This window comes from Phyllobates terribilis, unplaced genomic scaffold (genome assembly GCF_046119375.1).
Source record: "Phyllobates terribilis strain yellow unplaced genomic scaffold, ASM4611937v1 Scaffold_94__1_contigs__length_6153435, whole genome shotgun sequence".
NCBI classification, from domain to species: Eukaryota; Metazoa; Chordata; class Amphibia; order Anura; family Dendrobatidae; genus Phyllobates; species Phyllobates terribilis.
Window position 1 is genome coordinate 3,262,950 of NW_027362854.1, and position 19,377 is coordinate 3,282,326.

Here is a 19,377-nt window from a genome sequence, read left to right on the forward strand (position 1 = left end):
TGGCATTGCTGTAATCACACCGACCCGAAGAATAAAGTCGTCTAATCACTTATACCGCACAAGGAACGGCGTCAAAAATAAACTCTTGAGTTAGGATTGGGCTAGGGTTAGGGCTGGGTTTGGGGCTAGGGCTGTGCTGGGGCTAGGGTTGTGCTGGGGCTAGGGTTGTGCTGGGGCTAGGGTTGTGCTAGGGTTAGGGCTGGGGTTGGGATTTTTTTCAAAAGTAAGAAAAAAAGATGACGATATGGCGACTAGTGTTGAGAGCAAGTGCTCGCTACTTGAGTTTGCATCGGGTGCTCTGGTATGCATTTAGTATCGTGGGTATTTGAGTGACATGCTCGAGTCTCTGCCCCATATGCTTCGCGGCCAAAAAACTTTACGGGGATTGCCTGCCATGCACGAGCGATCCCCGCATGTTTTTTTTTGGGTGTCTAATAACCGTGAAACATGCGGAGCAGGGACTCAAGCATGTCACTCGAGCACACGCTGTACATGGTGCATACCTGAGTACCCGATGCAAACTCAAGTAGCGAGCACTTGCGCTCAAGAATAATGAAAACTTATTCAATATGATGACCTAATGTAAACAAATAATGTGCCGTACCTCTGGGTTCAAAATGTTCACTATACACCTTAATAAAATCTTTGAGGGGTATAGTTTCCAAAATGGGGACACTTGTGGGGGAGCTCCACTGTTTAGGCACATCACGGGCTCTCCAAACGCGACATGGTGTCCGCTAACAAATTGAATGGAAAATCGGCTCAAATTGTTAGCGGACGCCATGTTGCGTTTGGAGAGCCCCTGTGTGTCCAAACATTGGAGCTCCCCCACAAGTGACCCCATTTTGGAAACTAGACCCCCCAAGGCACCTATCTAGATGCATAGTGAGCACTTAGAACCCCCAGGTGCTTCACAAATTGATTCGTAAAAATGAAAAAGTGAAAATAAAACACTTTTTCATTTTTATGAATCAATTTGTGAAGCACCTGGGGTTCCAAGTGCTCACTATGAATCTAGATAGGTGCCTTGGGGGGTCTAGTTTCCAAAATGGGGTCACTTGTGGGGGAGCTCCAATGTTTGGGCACACAGGGACTCTCTAAATGCAACATGGTATCCGCTAACAAATTGAATGGAAAATCGGCTCAAATTGTTAGCGGACACCACATTGCGTTTGGAGAGCCCCTCTGTGCCCAAACTTTGGAGCTCCCCCACAAGTGACCCCATTTTGGAAACTAGACCCCCCAAGGCACCTTTCTAGATGCATAGTGAGCACTTGGAACCCCCAGGTGCTTCACAAATTGATTCATAAAAATGAAAAAGTGAAAAAAAAAACACTTTTTCATTTTTATGAATCAATTTGTGAAGCACCTGGGGTTCCAAGTGCTCACTATGAATCTAGAAAGGTGCCTTGGGGGGTCTAGTTTCCAAAATGGGGTCACTTGTGGGGGAGCTCCAATGTTTGGGCACACAGGGACTCTCTAAATGCAACATGGTATCCGCTAACAAATTGAATGGAAAATCGGCTCAAATTGTTAGCGGACACCACATTGCGTTTGGAGAGCCCCTCTGTGCCCAAACTTTGGAGCTCCCCCACAAGTGACCCCATTTTGGAAACTAGACCCCCCAAGGCACCTTTCTAGATGCATAGTGAGCACTTGGAACCCCCAGGTGCTTCACAAATTGATTCGTAAAAATGAAAAAGTGAAAAAAAAAACACTTTTTCATTTTTATGAATCAATTTGTGAAGCACCTGGGGTTCCAAGTGCTCACTATGAATCTAGATAGGTGCCTTGGGGGGTCTAGTTTCCAAAATGGGGTCACTTGTGGGGGAGCTCCAATGTTTGGGCACACAGGGACTCTCTAAATGCAACATGGTATCCGCTAAGAAATTGAATGGAAAATCGGCTCAAATTGTTAGCGGACACCACATTGCGTTTGGAAAGCCCCTCTGTGCCCAAACTTTGGAGCTCCCCCACAAGTGACCCCATTTTGGAAACTAGACCCCCCAAGGCACCTTTCTAGATGCATAGTGAGCACTTGGAACCCCCAGGTGCTTCACAAATTAATTCGTAAAAATGAAAAAGTGAAAAAAAAAACACTTTTTCATTTTTATGAATCAATTTGTGAAGCACCTGGGGTTCCAAGTGCTCACTATGAATCTAGATAGGTGCCTTGGGGGGTCTAGTTTCCAAAATGGGGTCACTTGTGGGGGAGCTCCAATGTTTGGGCACACAGGGACTCTCCAAATGCAACATGATATCCGCTAACAAATTGTCGGCTCAAATTGTTAGCGGATATCATGTTGCATTTGGAGAGTCCCTGTGTGCCCAAACATTGGAGCTCCTCCACAAGTGACCCCATTTTGGAAACTAGACCCCCCAAGGCACCTATCTAGATGCATAGTGAGCACTTGGAACCCCTAGGTGCTTCACAAATTAATTCGTAAAAATGAAAAAGTGTTTTTTTTTTCACTTTTTCATTATTACGAATCAATTTGTGAAGCACCTGGGGGTTCCAAGTGCTCACTATGCATCTAGAAAGGTGCCTTTGGGGGTCTAGTTTCCAAAATGGGGTCACTTGTGGGGAGCTCCAAAGTTTGGGCACAGAGGGGCTCTCCAAACGCAATGTGGCGTCCGCTAACAATTTGAGCCGATTTTCCATTCAATTTGTTAGCGGATACCATGTTGCATTTAGAGAGTCCCTGTGTGCCCAAACATTGGAGCTCCCCCACAAGTGACCCCATTTTGGAAACTAGACCCCCCAAGGCACCTATCTAGATGCATAGTAAGCACTTGGAACCCCTAGGTGCTTCACAAATTGATTCGTAAAAATGAAAAAGTGTTTTTTTTTTCACTTTTTCATTATTACGAATCAATTTGTGAAGCACCTGGGGGTTCCAAGTGCTCACTATGCATCTAGAAAGGTGCCTTGGGGGGTTTAGTTTCCAAAATGGGGTCACTTGTGGGGGAGCTCCAAAGTTTGGGCACAGAGGGGCTCTCCAAACGCAATGTGGCGTCCGCTAACAATTTGAGCCGATTTTCCATTCAATTTGTTAGCGGATACCATGTTGCATTTAGAGAGTCCCTGTGTGCCCAAACATTGGAGCTCCCCCACAAGTGACCCCATTTTGGAAACTAGACCCCCCAAGGCACCTATCTAGATGCATAGTGAGCACTTGGAACCCTTAGGTGCTTCACAAATTGATTCGTAAAAATGAAAAAGTGTTTTTTTTTTCACTTTTTCATTATTACGAATCAATTTGTGAAGCACCTGGGGGTTCCAAGTGCTCACTATGCATCTAGAAAGGTGCCTTGGGGGGTCTAGTTTCCAAAATGGGGTCACTTGTGGGGGAGCTCCAAAGTTTGGGCACAGAGAAGCTCTCCAAACGCAATGTGGTGTCCGCTAACAATTTGAGCCGATTTTCCATTCAATTTGTTAGCGGACACCATGTTGCATTTAGAGAGCCGCTGTGTGCCCAAATATTGGAGCTCCCCCACAAGTGACCCCATTTTGGAAACTAGACCACCCAAGGCACCTATCTAGATGCATAGTGAGCACTTGGAACCCTCAGGTGCTTCACAAATTGATTCATACAAATGAAAAAGTGTTTTTTTTTTCACTTTTTCATTGTTACGAATCAATTTGTGAAGCACCTGGGGGTTCCAAGTGCTCACTATGCATCTAGATAGGTGCCTTGGGGGGTCTAGTTTCCAAAATGGGGTCACTTGTGGGGGAGCTCCAATGTTTGGGCACACAGGGACTCTCTAAATGCAACATGGTGTCCTCTAACAAATTTAACGGAAAATCGGCTCAAATTGTTAGCGACACCATGTTGCGTTTGGAGAGCCGCTGTGTGCCCAAACATTGGAGCTCCCCCACAAGTGACCCCATTTTGGAAACTAGACCCCCCAAGGCACCTATCTAGATGCATTGTGAGCACTTGGAACACTCAGGTGCTTCACAAATTGATTCATAAAAATGAAAAAGTGTTTTTTTTTTTCACTTTTTCATTGTTACGAATCAATTTGTGAAGCACCTGGGGGTTGCAAGTGCTCACTATGCATCTAGAAAGGTGCCTTGGGGGGTCTAGTTTCCAAAATGGGGTCACTTGTGGGGGAGCTCCAAAGTTTGGGCACACATGGGCTCTCCAAACACAACATGGCGTCCGCTAATTATTCAAGCAAATTTTACAATCAAAAAGTCAAATAGCGCTCCTTCCCTTCCGAGCCCTGCCGTGCGCCCAAACAGTATTTTTTCCCCAAATATTGGGTATCTGAGTGCCCAGGGGAAATTGCACAACAAATTTTGCGGTCCATTTTTTCTTGTTACCCCTGTGAAAATAAAAAAAATTGGGTCTAAATTAACATTTTTGTGAAAAAAGTTAAATGTTCATTTTTTTCTTCCACATTCAAAAAATTCCTGTGAAGCACCTGAAGGGTTAATAAAGTTCTTGAATGTGGTTTTGAGCACCTTGAGGGGTGCAGTTTTTAGAATGGTGTCACTTTTGGGTATTTTCTGTCATAAAGACCTCTCAAAGTGACTTCAAATGTGATGTGGTCCCTAAAAAAATGGTTTTGTAAATTTTGTTGGAAAAATGAGAAATCGCTGGTCAACTTTTAACCCTTATAGCTCCCTAACAAAAAAAAATTTTGGTTCCAAAATTGTGCTGATGTAAAGTAGACATGTGGGAAATGTTATTTATTAACTCTTTTGTGTGACATATCGCTCTGATTTCAGGGCTTAAAAATTCAAATTTTGAAAATTGCAAAATTTTCAAAATTTTCGCCAAATTTCCGTTTTTTTCACAAATAAACGCAAGTGATATCGAAGAAATTTTTCCACAATCATGAAGTACAATATGTCACGAAAAAACAGTCTCAGAATCAGGGGGATCCGTTGAAGCGTTCGAGAGTAATTACCTCATAAAGTGACAGTGGTCAGAATTGTAAAAATTGGCCCGGTCATTAACGTGCAAACCACCCGCGGGGCTTAAGGGGTTAATGCAGTTTCTAAAATCAGAAAGAATTGAATTCAATGTTTTTTGTTCATTTTGCTTGTTTGTCGGATTTTGGGATGGACTCTTTGGCTTTGCTTTTCTTCTCCTCATTGGATTTTTCATGTTCAAAGTTGCAGAAGCCAGATTACAAGCTCATTTTGGTTCAACTTCAGCAACTGTGCATTGCATTGCCATGTAATGTGATGCAATGCTATCTTTCTAGCTCTCCCTTTTTACTTCCTTTTGGATAAACAGACATATTAGGCAAGCATTTTGGAGCTTTCACCTAAATAACTACAGGTGGTGAGATAAGCTGCACAATATAATTGACCTTTCAGTATATTGTTGCACACACACCATCTATTTAGCAAATGCCCTTGTTATCAACAGCAGCCTTTTAAACTCACCTGAGCTAACAGGTATGTGCGCTGGTTACTCTGCTGCGCTTAAAATTTCTTTTTTGGTTTGCTACAATGCCTTTTCTGAAACGTTGTCTCCTTCTGCTGGAACACTGACTTCTTTCATTTAATGCCTGCAGACTATAAAAGAGAACCCAACCCAAAAAGTTTGGTTGATTAGTCTGTGGCATTCTGTTAAACTGTTGCTTATGGCGGTCTCTGTGAGCTTCTCAGCGACATTCAGCCAGCCAGGTATCCTGCCTGCAGTAGATGGAATGTGGCAATGGAACGCTGGCTGCGCGTGTCATAATAGGCTCTGAGCCTTTATATACCTGTGCACAGCAGCAGCCACCTTCAGTCTGCTGCTGGACAGCCAGCAGTAGCAGCAGCAGGAGAGGTATGTAATCAGGAGCCCTCCTGCTAAGGGTAGACAGCTGCTCGTTCCACCCCACCCCCCGGCTTAATTGGTTCTCCTCCCTTCCAACGGTGTTGAGGCGGGTGGGAACAGCAGGGGGTGAAGGTGCTGTGTTTAAAGAGGTGGAGTTATGCAGATCTAAAACGCGTGGATTGCAGCAGCAGCAAGCCGGAAAGTGCAGGCATGTAAGGGATCTAGAGGTTGACAACATGTCTTCTTAACGGGAGTCCAGGAGCTCATCTCCACAAATGGACTTTTCAGGATCCTTGGGTGGCTCCGTAGTTTGAAACCAATTCTGGTTATCGCTTCTCGGCCTTTTGGCTAAGATCAAGTGTAGTATCTGTTCTTATCAGTTTAATATCTGATACGTCCCCTATCTGGGGACCATATATTAAATGGATTTTTAGAACAGGGAGATGGAAAAAGAGCTTGCTCTGTCCACTCCACGCATTGACCTGGTATTGCAGTATCTCCAGGACCGGTGCACCCCTTCTTTAATGCAGTTTCTAAAATCAGAAAGAATTGAATTCAATGTTTTTTGTTCATTTTGCTTGTTTGTCGGATTTTGGGATGGACTCTTTGGCTTTGCTTTTCTTCTCCTCATTGGATTTTTCATGTTCAAAGTTGCAGAAGCCAGATTACAAGCTCATTTTGGTTCAACTTCAGCAACTGTGCATTGCATTGCCATGTAATGTGATGCAATGCTATCTTTCTAGCTCTCCCTTTTTACTTCCTTTTGGATAAACAGACATATTAGGCAAGCATTTTGGAGCTTTCACCTAAATAACTACAGGTGGTGAGATAAGCTGCACAATATAATTGACCTTTCAGTATATTGTTGCACACACACCATCTATTTAGCAAATGCCCTTGTTATCAACAGCAGCCTTTTAAACTCACCTGAGCTAACAGGTATGTGCGCTGGTTACTCTGCTGCGCTTAAAATTTCTTTTTTGGTTTGCTACAATGCCTTTTCTGAAACGTTGTCTCCTTCTGCTGGAACACTGACTTCTTTCATTTAATGCCTGCAGACTATAAAAGAGAACCCAACCCAAAAAGTTTGGTTGATTAGTCTGTGGCATTCTGTTAAACTGTTGCTTATGGCGGTCTCTGTGAGCTTCTCAGCGACATTCAGCCAGCCAGGTATCCTGCCTGCAGTAGATGGAATGTGGCAATGGAACGCTGGCTGCGCGTGTCATAATAGGCTCTGAGCCTTTATATACCTGTGCACAGCAGCAGCCACCTTCAGTCTGCTGCTGGACAGCCAGCAGCAGCAGCAGCAGGAGAGGTATGTAATCAGGAGCCCTCCTGCTAAGGGTAGACAGCTGCTCGTTCCACCCCACCCCCCGCCTTAATTGGTTCTCCTCCCTTCCAACGGTGTTGAGGCGGGTGGGAACAGCAGGGGGTGAAGGTGCTGTGTTTAAAGAGGTGGAGTTATGCAGATCTAAAATGCGTGGATTGCAGCAGCAGCAAGCCGAAAAGTGCAGGCATGTAAGGGATCTAGAGGTTGACAACATGTCTTCTTAACGGGAGTCCAGGAGCTCATCTCCACAAATGGACTTTTCAGGATCCTTGGGTGGCTCCGTAGTTTGAAACCAATTCTGGTTATCGCTTCTCGGCCTTTTGGCTAAGATCAAGTGTAGTATCTGTTCTTATCAGTTTAATATCTGATACGTCCCCTATCTGGGGACCATATATTAAATGGATTTTTAGAACAGGGAGATGGAAAAAGAGCTTGCTCTGTCCACTCCACGCATTGACCTGGTATTGCAGTATCTCCAGGACCGGTGCACCCCTTCTTTAATGCAGTTTCTAAAATCAGAAAGAATTGAATTCAATGTTTTTTGTTCATTTTGCTTGTTTGTCGGATTTTGGGATGGACTCTTTGGCTTTGCTTTTCTTCTCCTCATTGGATTTTTCATGTTCAAAGTTGCAGAAGCCAGATTACAAGCTCATTTTGGTTCAACTTCAGCAACTGTGCATTGCATTGCCATGTAATGTGATGCAATGCTATCTTTCTAGCTCTCCCTTTTTACTACCTTTTGGATAAACAGACATATTAGGCAAGCATTTTGGAGCTTTCACCTAAATAACTACAGGTGGTGAGATAAGCTGCACAATATAATTGACCTTTCAGTATATTGTTGCACACACACCATCTATTTAGCAAATGCCCTTGTTATCAACAGCAGCCTTTTAAACTCACCTGAGCTAACAGGTATGTGCGCTGGTTACTCTGCTGCGCTTAAAATTTTTTTTTGGTTTGCTACAATGCCTTTTCTGAAACGTTGTCTCCTTCTGCTGGAACACTGACTTCTTTCATTTAATGCCTGCAGACTATAAAAGAGAACCCAACCCAAAAAGTTTGGTTGATTAGTCTGTGGCATTCTGTTAAACTGTTGCTTATGGCGGTCTCTGTGAGCTTCTCAGCGACATTCAGCCAGCCAGGTATCCTGCCTGCAGTAGATGGAATGTGGCAATGGAACGCTGGCTGCGCGTGTCATAATAGGCTCTGAGCCTTTATATACCTGTGCACAGCAGCAGCCACCTTCAGTCTGCTGCTGGACAGCCAGCAGCAGCAGCAGCAGGAGAGCTATGTAATCAGGAGCCCTCCTGCTAAGGGTAGACAGCTGCTCGTTCCACCCCACCCCCCGCCTTAATTGGTTCTCCTCCCTTCCAACGGTGTTGAGGCGGGTGGGAACAGCAGGGGGTGAAGGTGCTGTGTTTAAAGAGGTGGAGTTATGCAGATCTAAAACGCGTGGATTGCAGCAGCAGCAAGCCGAAAAGTGCAGGCATGTAAGGGATCTAGAGGTTGACAACATGTCTTCTTAACGGGAGTCCAGGAGCTCATCTCCACAAATGGACTTTTCAGGATCCTTGGGTGGCTCCGTAGTTTGAAACCAATTCTGGTTATCGCTTCTCGGCCTTTTGGCTAAGATCAAGTGTAGTATCTGTTCTTATCAGTTTAATATCTGATACGTCCCCTATCTGGGGACCATATATTAAATGGATTTTTAGAACAGGGAGATGGAAAAAGAGCTTGCTCTGTCCACTCCACGCATTGACCTGGTATTGCAGTATCTCCAGGACCGGTGCACCCCTTCTTTAATGCAGTTTCTAAAATCAGAAAGAAGTGAATTCAATGTTTTTTGTTCATTTTGCTTGTTTGTCGGATTTTGGGATGGACTCTTTGGCTTTGCTTTTCTTCTCCTCATTGGATTTTTCATGTTCAAAGTTGCAGAAGCCAGATTACAAGCTCATTTTGGTTCAACTTCAGCAACTGTGCATTGCATTGCCATGTAATGTGATGCAATGCTATCTTTCTAGCTCTCCCTTTTTACTACCTTTTGGATAAACAGACATATTAGGCAAGCATTTTGGAGCTTTCACCTAAATAACTACAGGTGGTGAGATAAGCTGCACAATATAATTGACCTTTCAGTATATTGTTGCACACACACCATCTATTTAGCAAATGCCCTTGTTATCAACAGCAGCCTTTTAAACTCACCTGAGCTAACAGGTATGTGCGCTGGTTACTCTGCTGCGCTTAAAATTTCTTTTTTGGTTTGCTACAATGCCTTTTCTGAAACGTTGTCTCCTTCTGCTGGAACACTGACTTCTTTCATTTAATGCCTGCAGACTATAAAAGAGAACCCAACCCAAAAAGTTTGGTTGATTAGTCTGTGGCATTCTGTTAAACTGTTGCTTATGGCGGTCTCTGTGAGCTTCTCAGCGACATTCAGCCAGCCAGGTATCCTGCCTGCAGTAGATGGAATGTGGCAATGGAACGCTGGCTGCGCGTGTCATAATAGGCTCTGAGCCTTTATATACCTGTGCACAGCAGCAGCCACCTTCAGTCTGCTGCTGGACAGCCAGCAGCAGCAGCAGCAGGAGAGGTATGTAATCAGGAGCCCTCCTGCTAAGGGTAGACAGCTGCTCGTTCCACCCCACCCCCCGCCTTAATTGGTTCTCCTCCCTTTCAACGGTGTTGAGGCGGGTGGGAACAGCAGGGGGTGAAGGTGCTGTGTTTAAAGAGGTGGAGTTATGCAGATCTAAAACGCGTGGATTGCAGCAGCAGCAAGCCGAAAAGTGCAGGCATGTAAGGGATCTAGAGGTTGACAACATGTCTTCTTAACGGGAGTCCAGGAGCTCATCTCCACAAATGGACTTTTCAGGATCCTTGGGTGGCTCCGTAGTTTGAAACCAATTCTGGTTATCGCTTCTCGGCCTTTTGGCTAAGATCAAGTGTAGTATCTGTTCTTATCAGTTTAATATCTGATACGTCCCCTATCTGGGGACCATATATTAAATGGATTTTTAGAACAGGGAGATGGAAAAAGAGCTTGCTCTGTCCACTCCACGCATTGACCTGGTATTGCAGTATCTCCAGGACCGGTGCACCCCTTCTTTAATGCAGTTTCTAAAATCAGAAAGAATTGAATTCAATGTTTTTTGTTCATTTTGCTTGTTTGTCGGATTTTGGGATGGACTCTTTGGCTTTGCTTTTCTTCTCCTCATTGGATTTTTCATGTTCAAAGTTGCAGAAGCCAGATTACAAGCTCATTTTGGTTCAACTTCAGCAACTGTGCATTGCATTGCCATGTAATGTGATGCAATGCTATCTTTCTAGCTCTCCCTTTTTACTTCCTTTTGGATAAACAGACATATTAGGCAAGCATTTTGGAGCTTTCACCTAAATAACTACAGGTGGTGAGATAAGCTGCACAATATAATTGACCTTTCAGTATATTGTTGCACACACACCATCTATTTAGCAAATGCCCTTGTTATCAACAGCAGCCTTTTAAACTCACCTGAGCTAACAGGTATGTGCGCTGGTTACTCTGCTGCGCTTAAAATTTCTTTTTTGGTTTGCTACAATGCCTTTTCTGAAACGTTGTCTCCTTCTGCTGGAACACTGACTTCTTTCATTTAATGCCTGCAGACTATAAAAGAGAACCCAACCCAAAAAGTTTGGTTGATTAGTCTGTGGCATTCTGTTAAACTGTTGCTTATGGCGGTCTCTGTGAGCTTCTCAGCGACATTCAGCCAGCCAGGTATCCTGCCTGCAGTAGATGGAATGTGGCAATGGAACGCTGGCTGCGCGTGTCATAATAGGCTCTGAGCCTTTATATACCTGTGCACAGCAGCAGCCACCTTCAGTCTGCTGCTGGACAGCCAGCAGCAGCAGCAGCAGGAGAGGTATGTAATCAGGAGCCCTCCTGCTAAGGGTAGACAGCTGCTCGTTCCACCCCACCCCCCGCCTTAATTGGTTCTCCTCCCTTCCAACGGTGTTGAGGCGGGTGGGAACAGCAGGGGGTGAAGGTGCTGTGTTTAAAGAGGTGGAGTTATGCAGATCTAAAACGCGTGGATTGCAGCAGCAGCAAGCCGAAAAGTGCAGGCATGTAAGGGATCTAGAGGTTGACAACATGTCTTCTTAACGGGAGTCCAGGAGCTCATCTCCACAAATGGACTTTTCAGGATCCTTGGGTGGCTCCGTAGTTTGAAACCAATTCTGGTTATCGCTTCTCGGCCTTTTGGCTAAGATCAAGTGTAGTATCTGTTCTTATCAGTTTAATATCTGATACGTCCCCTATCTGGGGACCATATATTAAATGGATTTTTAGAACAGGGAGATGGAAAAAGAGCTTGCTCTGTCCACTCCACGCATTGACCTGGTATTGCAGTATCTCCAGGACCGGTGCACCCCTTCTTTAATGCAGTTTCTAAAATCAGAAAGAATTGAATTCAATGTTTTTTGTTCATTTTGCTTGTTTGTCGGATTTTGGGATGGACTCTTTGGCTTTGCTTTTCTTCTCCTCATTGGATTTTTCATGTTCAAAGTTGCAGAAGCCAGATTACAAGCTCATTTTGGTTCAACTTCAGCAACTGTGCATTGCATTGCCATGTAATGTGATGCAATGCTATCTTTCTAGCTCTCCCTTTTTACTTCCTTTTGGATAAACAGACATATTAGGCAAGCATTTTGGAGCTTTCACCTAAATAACTACAGGTGGTGAGATAAGCTGCACAATATAATTGACCTTTCAGTATATTGTTGCACACACACCATCTATTTAGCAAATGCCCTTGTTATCAACAGCAGCCTTTTAAACTCACCTGAGCTAACAGGTATGTGCGCTGGTTACTCTGCTGCGCTTAAAATTTCTTTTTTGGTTTGCTACAATGCCTTTTCTGAAACGTTGTCTCCTTCTGCTGGAACACTGACTTCTTTCATTTAATGCCTGCAGACTATAAAAGAGAACCCAACCCAAAAAGTTTGGTTGATTAGTCTGTGGCATTCTGTTAAACTGTTGCTTATGGCGGTCTCTGTGAGCTTCTCAGCGACATTCAGCCAGCCAGGTATCCTGCCTGCAGTAGATGGAATGTGGCAATGGAACGCTGGCTGCGCGTGTCATAATAGGCTCTGAGCCTTTATATACCTGTGCACAGCAGCAGCCACCTTCAGTCTGCTGCTGAACAGCCAGCAGCAGCAGCAGCAGGAGAGGTATGTAATCAGGAGCCCTCCTGCTAAGGGTAGACAGCTGCTCGTTCCACCCCACCCCCCGCCTTAATTGGTTCTCCTCCCTTCCAACGGTGTTGAGGCGGGTGGGAACAGCAGGGGGTGAAGGTGCTGTGTTTAAAGAGGTGGAGTTATGCAGATCTAAAACGCGTGGATTGCAGCAGCAGCAAGCCGAAAAGTGCAGGCATGTAAGGGATCTAGAGGTTGACAACATGTCTTCTTAACGGGAGTCCAGGAGCTCATCTCCACAAATGGACTTTTCAGGATCCTTGGGTGGCTCCGTAGTTTGAAACCAATTCTGGTTATCGCTTCTCGGCCTTTTGGCTAAGATCAAGTGTAGTATCTGTTCTTATCAGTTTAATATCTGATACGTCCCCTATCTGGGGACCATATATTAAATGGATTTTTAGAACAGGGAGATGGAAAAAGAGCTTGCTCTGTCCACTCCACGCATTGACCTGGTATTGCAGTATCTCCAGGACCGGTGCACCCCTTCTTTAATGCAGTTTCTAAAATCAGAAAGAATTGAATTCAATGTTTTTTGTTCATTTTGCTTGTTTGTCGGATTTTGGGATGGACTCTTTGGCTTTGCTTTTCTTCTCCTCATTGGATTTTTCATGTTCAAAGTTGCAGAAGCCAGATTACAAGCTCATTTTGGTTCAACTTCAGCAACTGTGCATTGCATTGCCATGTAATGTGATGCAATGCTATCTTTCTAGCTCTCCCTTTTTACTTCCTTTTGGATAAACAGACATATTAGGCAAGCATTTTGGAGCTTTCACCTAAATAACTACAGGTGGTGAGATAAGCTGCACAATATAATTGACCTTTCAGTATATTGTTGCACACACACCATCTATTTAGCAAATGCCCTTGTTATCAACAGCAGCCTTTTAAACTCACCTGAGCTAACAGGTATGTGCGCTGGTTACTCTGCTGCGCTTAAAATTTCTTTTTTGGTTTGCTACAATGCCTTTTCTGAAACGTTGTCTCCTTCTGCTGGAACACTGACTTCTTTCATTTAATGCCTGCAGACTATAAAAGAGAACCCAACCCAAAAAGTTTGGTTGATTAGTCTGTGGCATTCTGTTAAACTGTTGCTTATGGCGGTCTCTGTGAGCTTCTCAGCGACATTCAGCCAGCCAGGTATCCTGCCTGCAGTAGATGGAATGTGGCAATGGAACGCTGGCTGCGCGTGTCATAATAGGCTCTGAGCCTTTATATACCTGTGCACAGCAGCAGCCACCTTCAGTCTGCTGCTGAACAGCCAGCAGCAGCAGCAGCAGGAGAGGTATGTAATCAGGAGCCCTCCTGCTAAGGGTAGACAGCTGCTCGTTCCACCCCACCCCCCGCCTTAATTGGTTCTCCTCCCTTCCAACGGTGTTGAGGCGGGTGGGAACAGCAGGGGGTGAAGGTGCTGTGTTTAAAGAGGTGGAGTTATGCAGATCTAAAACGCGTGGATTGCAGCAGCAGCAAGCCGAAAAGTGCAGGCATGTAAGGGATCTAGAGGTTGACAACATGTCTTCTTAACGGGAGTCCAGGAGCTCATCTCCACAAATGGACTTTTCAGGATCCTTGGGTGGCTCCGTAGTTTGAAACCAATTCTGGTTATCGCTTCTCTGCCTTTTGGCTAAGATCAAGTGTAGTATCTGTTCTTATCAGTTTAATATCTGATACGTCCCCTATCTGGGGACCATATATTAAATGGATTTTTAGAACAGGGAGATGGAAAAAGAGCTTGCTCTGTCCACTCCACGCATTGACCTGGTATTGCAGTATCTCCAGGACCGGTGCACCCCTTCTTTAATGCAGTTTCTAAAATCAGAAAGAATTGAATTCAATGTTTTTTGTTCATTTTGCTTGTTTGTCGGATTTTGGGATGGACTCTTTGGCTTTGCTTTTCTTCTCCTCATTGGATTTTTCATGTTCAAAGTTGCAGAAGCCAGATTACAAGCTCATTTTGGTTCAACTTCAGCAACTGTGCATTGCATTGCCATGTAATGTGATGCAATGCTATCTTTCTAGCTCTCCCTTTTTACTTCCTTTTGGATAAACAGACATATTAGGCAAGCATTTTGGAGCTTTCACCTAAATAACTACAGGTGGTGAGATAAGCTGCACAATATAATTGACCTTTCAGTATATTGTTGCACACACACCATCTATTTAGCAAATGCCCTTGTTATCAACAGCAGCCTTTTAAACTCACCTGAGCTAACAGGTATGTGCGCTGGTTACTCTGCTGCGCTTAAAATTTCTTTTTTGGTTTGCTACAATGCCTTTTCTGAAACGTTGTCTCCTTCTGCTGGAACACTGACTTCTTTCATTTAATGCCTGCAGACTATAAAAGAGAACCCAACCCAAAAAGTTTGGTTGATTAGTCTGTGGCATTCTGTTAAACTGTTGCTTATGGCGGTCTCTGTGAGCTTCTCAGCGACATTCAGCCAGCCAGGTATCCTGCCTGCAGTAGATGGAATGTGGCAATGGAACGCTGGCTGCGCGTGTCATAATAGGCTCTGAGCCTTTATATACCTGTGCACAGCAGCAGCCACCTTCAGTCTGCTGCTGGACAGCCAGCAGCAGCAGCAGCAGGAGAGGTATGTAATCAGGAGCCCTCCTGCTAAGGGTAGACAGCTGCTCGTTCCACCCCACCCCCCGCCTTAATTGGTTCTCCTCCCTTCCAACGGTGTTGAGGCGGGTGGGAACAGCAGGGGGTGAAGGTGCTGTGTTTAAAGAGGTGGAGTTATGCAGATCTAAAACGCGTGGATTGCAGCAGCAGCAAGCCGAAAAGTGCAGGCATGTAAGGGATCTAGAGGTTGACAACATGTCTTCTTAACGGGAGTCCAGGAGCTCATCTCCACAAATGGACTTTTCAGGATCCTTGGGTGGCTCCGTAGTTTGAAACCAATTCTGGTTATCGCTTCTCGGCCTTTTGGCTAAGATCAAGTGTAGTATCTGTTCTTATCAGTTTAATATCTGATACGTCCCCTATCTGGGGACCATATATTAAATGGATTTTTAGAACAGGGAGATGGAAAAAGAGCTTGCTCTGTCCACTCCACGCATTGACCTGGTATTGCAGTATCTCCAGGACCGGTGCACCCCTTCTTTAATGCAGTTTCTAAAATCAGAAAGAATTGAATTCAATGTTTTTTGTTCATTTTGCTTGTTTGTCGGATTTTGGGATGGACTCTTTGGCTTTGCTTTTCTTCTCCTCATTGGATTTTTCATGTTCAAAGTTGCAGAAGCCAGATTACAAGCTCATTTTGGTTCAACTTCAGCAACTGTGCATTGCATTGCCATGTAATGTGATGCAATGCTATCTTTCTAGCTCTCCCTTTTTACTTCCTTTTGGATAAACAGACATATTAGGCAAGCATTTTGGAGCTTTCACCTAAATAACTACAGGTGGTGAGATAAGCTGCACAATATAATTGACCTTTCAGTATATTGTTGCACACACACCATCTATTTAGCAAATGCCCTTGTTATCAACAGCAGCCTTTTAAACTCACCTGAGCTAACAGGTATGTGCGCTGGTTACTCTGCTGCGCTTAAAATTTCTTTTTTGGTTTGCTACAATGCCTTTTCTGAAACGTTGTCTCCTTCTGCTGGAACACTGACTTCTTTCATTTAATGCCTGCAGACTATAAAAGAGAACCCAACCCAAAAAGTTTGGTTGATTAGTCTGTGGCATTCTGTTAAACTGTTGCTTATGGCGGTCTCTGTGAGCTTCTCAGCGACATTCAGCCAGCCAGGTATCCTGCCTGCAGTAGATGGAATGTGGCAATGGAACGCTGGCTGCGCGTGTCATAATAGGCTCTGAGCCTTTATATACCTGTGCACAGCAGCAGCCACCTTCAGTCTGCTGCTGGACAGCCAGCAGCAGCAGCAGCAGGAGAGGTATGTAATCAGGAGCCCTCCTGCTAAGGGTAGACAGCTGCTCGTTCCACCCCACCCCCCGCCTTAATTGGTTCTCCTCCCTTCCAACGGTGTTGAGGCGGGTGGGAACAGCAGGGGGTGAAGGTGCTGTGTTTAAAGAGGTGGAGTTATGCAGATCTAAAACGCGTGGATTGCAGCAGCAGCAAGCCGAAAAGTGCAGGCATGTAAGGGATCTAGAGGTTGACAACATGTCTTCTTAACGGGAGTCCAGGAGCTCATCTCCACAAATGGACTTTTCAGGATCCTTGGGTGGCTCCGTAGTTTGAAACCAATTCTGGTTATCGCTTCTCGGCCTTTTGGCTAAGATCAAGTGTAGTATCTGTTCTTATCAGTTTAATATCTGATACGTCCCCTATCTGGGGACCATATATTAAATGGATTTTTAGAACAGGGAGATGGAAAAAGAGCTTGCTCTGTCCACTCCACGCATTGACCTGGTATTGCAGTATCTCCAGGACCGGTGCACCCCTTCTTTAATGCAGTTTCTAAAATCAGAAAGAATTGAATTCAATGTTTTTTGTTCATTTTGCTTGTTTGTCGGATTTTGGGATGGACTCTTTGGCTTTGCTTTTCTTCTCCTCATTGGATTTTTCATGTTCAAAGTTGCAGAAGCCAGATTACAAGCTCATTTTGGTTCAACTTCAGCAACTGTGCATTGCATTGCCATGTAATGTGATGCAATGCTATCTTTCTAGCTCTCCCTTTTTACTTCCTTTTGGATAAACAGACATATTAGGCAAGCATTTTGGAGCTTTCACCTAAATAACTACAGGTGGTGAGATAAGCTGCACAATATAATTGACCTTTCAGTATATTGTTGCACACACACCATCTATTTAGCAAATGCCCTTGTTATCAACAGCAGCCTTTTAAACTCACCTGAGCTAACAGGTATGTGCGCTGGTTACTCTGCTGCGCTTAAAATTTCTTTTTTGGTTTGCTACAATGCCTTTTCTGAAACGTTGTCTCCTTCTGCTGGAACACTGACTTCTTTCATTTAATGCCTGCAGACTATAAAAGAGAACCCAACCCAAAAAGTTTGGTTGATTAGTCTGTGGCATTCTGTTAAACTGTTGCTTATGGCGGTCTCTGTGAGCTTCTCAGCGACATTCAGCCAGCCAGGTATCCTGCCTGCAGTAGATGGAATGTGGCAATGGAACGCTGGCTGCGCGTGTCATAATAGGCTCTGAGCCTTTATATACCTGTGCACAGCAGCAGCCACCTTCAGTCTGCTGCTGGACAGCCAGCAGCAGCAGCAGCAGGAGAGGTATGTAATCAGGAGCCCTCCTGCTAAGGGTAGACAGCTGCTCGTTCCACCCCACCCCCCGCCTTAATTGGTTCTCCTCCCTTCCAACGGTGTTGAGGCGGGTGGGAACAGCAGGGGGTGAAGGTGCTGTGTTTAAAGAGGTGGAGTTATGCAGATCTAAAACGCGTGGATTGCAGCAGCAGCAAGCCGAAAAGTGCAGGCATGTAAGGGATCTAGAGGTTGACAACATGTCTTCTTAACGGGAGTCCAGGAGCTCATCTCCACAAATGGACTTTTCAGGATCCTTGGGTGGCTCCGTAGTTTGAAACCAATTCTGGTTATCGCTTCTCGGCCTTTTGGCTAAGATCAAGTGTAGTATCTGTTCTTATCAGTTTAATATCTGATACGTCCCCTATCTGGGGACCATATATTAAATGGATTTTTAGAACAGGGAGATGGAAAAAGAGCTTGCTCTGTCCACTCCACGCATTGACCTGGTATTGCAGTATCTCCAGGACCGGTGCACCCCTTCTTTAATGCAGTTTCTAAAATCAGAAAGAATTGAATTCAATGTTTTTTGTTCATTTTGCTTGTTTGTCGGATTTTGGGATGGACTCTTTGGCTTTGCTTTTCTTCTCCTCATTGGATTTTTCATGTTCAAAGTTGCAGAAGCCAGATTACAAGCTCATTTTGGTTCAACTTCAGCAACTGTGCATTGCATTGCCATGTAATGTGATGCAATGCTATCTTTCTAGCTCTCCCTTTTTACTTCCTTTTGGATAAACAGACATATTAGGCAAGCATTTTGGAGCTTTCACCTAAATAACTACAGGTGGTGAGATAAGCTGCCCAATATAATTGACCTTTCAGTATATTGTTGCACACACACCATCTATTTAGCAAATGCCCTTGTTATCAACAGCAGCCTTTTAAACTCACCTGAGCTAACAGGTATGTGCGCTGGTTACTCTGCTGCGCTTAAAATTTCTTTTTTGGTTTGCTACAATGCCTTTTCTGAAACGTTGTCTCCTTCTGCTGGAACACTGACTTCTTTCATTTAATGCCTGCAGACTATAAAAGAGAACCCAACCCAAAAAGTTTGGTTGATTAGTCTGTGGCATTCTGTTAAACTGTTGCTTATGGCGGTCTCTGTGAGCTTCTCAGCGACATTCAGCCAGCCAGGTATCCTGCCTGCAGTAGATGGAATGTGGCAATGGAACGCTGGCTGCGCGTGTCATAATAGGCTCTGAGCCTTTATATACCTGTGCACAGCAGCAGCCACCTTCAGTCTGCTGCTGGACAGCCAGCAGCAGCAGCAGCAGGAGAGGTATGTAATCAGGAGCCCTCCTGCTAAGGGTAGACAGCTGCTCGTTCCACCCCACCCCCCGCCTTAATTGGTTCTCCTCCCTTCCAACGGTGTTGAGGCGGGTGGGAACAGCAGGGGGTGAAGGTGCTGTGTTTAAAGAGGTGGAGTTATGCAGATCTAAAACGCGTGGATTGCAGCAGCAGCAAGCCGAAAAGTGCAGGCATGTAAGGGATCTAAAGGTTGACAACATGTCTTCTTAACGGGAGTCCAGGAGCTCATCTCCACAAATGGACTTTTCAGGATCCTTGGGTGGCTCCGTAGTTTGAAACCAATTCTGGTTATCGCTTCTCGGCCTTTTGGCTAAGATCAAGTGTAGTATCTGTTCTTATCAGTTTAATATCTGATACGTCCCCTATCTGGGGACCATATATTAAATGGATTTTTAGAACAGGGAGATGGAAAAAGAGCTTGCTCTGTCCACTCCACGCATTGACCTGGTATTGCAGTATCTCCAGGACCGGTGCACCCCTTCTTTAATGCAGTTTCT

At 44.7% G+C, this 19,377-nt stretch overlaps 11 non-coding genes across 11 annotated transcripts; all 11 read left to right on the plus strand.

The window, feature by feature from the left end:
• The first annotated feature begins 6,111 nt into the window (after positions 1-6,111).
• Positions 6,112-6,302, plus strand: LOC141198309 (U2 spliceosomal RNA). The gene has a single exon (XR_012270262.1). It is a non-coding gene; the product is annotated as a U2 spliceosomal RNA (small nuclear RNA).
• Positions 6,303-7,417: 1,115 nt separating this feature from the next.
• LOC141198310 (U2 spliceosomal RNA) lies at positions 7,418-7,608 on the plus strand. The gene has a single exon (XR_012270263.1). It is a non-coding gene; the product is annotated as a U2 spliceosomal RNA (small nuclear RNA).
• A 1,114-nt stretch (positions 7,609-8,722) lies between these two features.
• On the plus strand, positions 8,723-8,913 carry LOC141198311 (U2 spliceosomal RNA). The gene has a single exon (XR_012270264.1). It is a non-coding gene; the product is annotated as a U2 spliceosomal RNA (small nuclear RNA).
• A 1,115-nt stretch (positions 8,914-10,028) lies between these two features.
• On the plus strand, positions 10,029-10,219 carry LOC141198312 (U2 spliceosomal RNA). Its single transcript, XR_012270265.1, has one exon. It is a non-coding gene; the product is annotated as a U2 spliceosomal RNA (small nuclear RNA).
• A 1,115-nt stretch (positions 10,220-11,334) lies between these two features.
• On the plus strand, positions 11,335-11,525 carry LOC141198313 (U2 spliceosomal RNA). Its single transcript, XR_012270266.1, has one exon. It is a non-coding gene; the product is annotated as a U2 spliceosomal RNA (small nuclear RNA).
• A 1,115-nt stretch (positions 11,526-12,640) lies between these two features.
• Positions 12,641-12,831, plus strand: LOC141198314 (U2 spliceosomal RNA). Its single transcript, XR_012270267.1, has one exon. It is a non-coding gene; the product is annotated as a U2 spliceosomal RNA (small nuclear RNA).
• A 1,115-nt stretch (positions 12,832-13,946) lies between these two features.
• On the plus strand, positions 13,947-14,137 carry LOC141198447 (U2 spliceosomal RNA). Its single transcript, XR_012270397.1, has one exon. It is a non-coding gene; the product is annotated as a U2 spliceosomal RNA (small nuclear RNA).
• A 1,115-nt stretch (positions 14,138-15,252) lies between these two features.
• Positions 15,253-15,443, plus strand: LOC141198315 (U2 spliceosomal RNA). Its single transcript, XR_012270268.1, has one exon. It is a non-coding gene; the product is annotated as a U2 spliceosomal RNA (small nuclear RNA).
• A 1,115-nt stretch (positions 15,444-16,558) lies between these two features.
• LOC141198317 (U2 spliceosomal RNA) lies at positions 16,559-16,749 on the plus strand. Its single transcript, XR_012270269.1, has one exon. It is a non-coding gene; the product is annotated as a U2 spliceosomal RNA (small nuclear RNA).
• A 1,115-nt stretch (positions 16,750-17,864) lies between these two features.
• On the plus strand, positions 17,865-18,055 carry LOC141198318 (U2 spliceosomal RNA). The gene has a single exon (XR_012270270.1). It is a non-coding gene; the product is annotated as a U2 spliceosomal RNA (small nuclear RNA).
• A 1,115-nt stretch (positions 18,056-19,170) lies between these two features.
• Positions 19,171-19,361, plus strand: LOC141198320 (U2 spliceosomal RNA). The gene has a single exon (XR_012270272.1). It is a non-coding gene; the product is annotated as a U2 spliceosomal RNA (small nuclear RNA).
• The last annotated feature ends 16 nt before the right edge of the window (positions 19,362-19,377 follow it).